The following is a 452-nucleotide window of genomic DNA, read 5'->3' on the forward strand; positions in this document are numbered from 1 at the left end:
GATAATTATGGTATTTGTAATTTTATGTTGGATTTTTTTAAGATTTTATTATTTTTAATTTTAATTTAATTTTAATTTTTTAATTTTTGATTTTATTAATATGTATAAGATTTGGAATGATTGAAATTTATATTTGCTTGAAAAAATTTAATTTTTCTGCAGGGGTAGGATTAAATAGGGTTTAGAACTTTAGGATGCGGGTAGAGTTAGGGTTGAGAGATTCTCGATCCACAAGTAAGGTAGAGTAAAATTTTAAAAAAGTTTTCAACCTGCAGATAGAATTAAGATAGAGTCCAAACCTTTGTTTAACCTACTCATTATCAACCCTATCTAGGATTAATGCGAAGAAGAAGAACTTGACCAAAAGGAATTCTAGCAGTGTCTAATGGAGTTTGGCAAAAATACACTAAAATAAATTTTGTTAAATATTAATATATTTATAATTTGAAATA

At 25.0% G+C, this 452-nt stretch overlaps 1 long non-coding RNA gene across 1 annotated transcript in view; it reads right to left on the reverse strand.

Annotated features, from left to right (window-relative positions):
• LOC110265180 overlaps window positions 1–452 on the reverse strand; it is a 15,161-nt gene that overhangs the window by 6,071 nt on the left and 8,638 nt on the right. The gene's annotated exons all lie outside the window — the stretch shown is intronic.

This window comes from Arachis ipaensis, chromosome B07 (assembly GCF_000816755.2).
Source record: "Arachis ipaensis cultivar K30076 chromosome B07, Araip1.1, whole genome shotgun sequence".
NCBI lineage: Eukaryota > Viridiplantae > Streptophyta > Magnoliopsida > Fabales > Fabaceae > Arachis > Arachis ipaensis.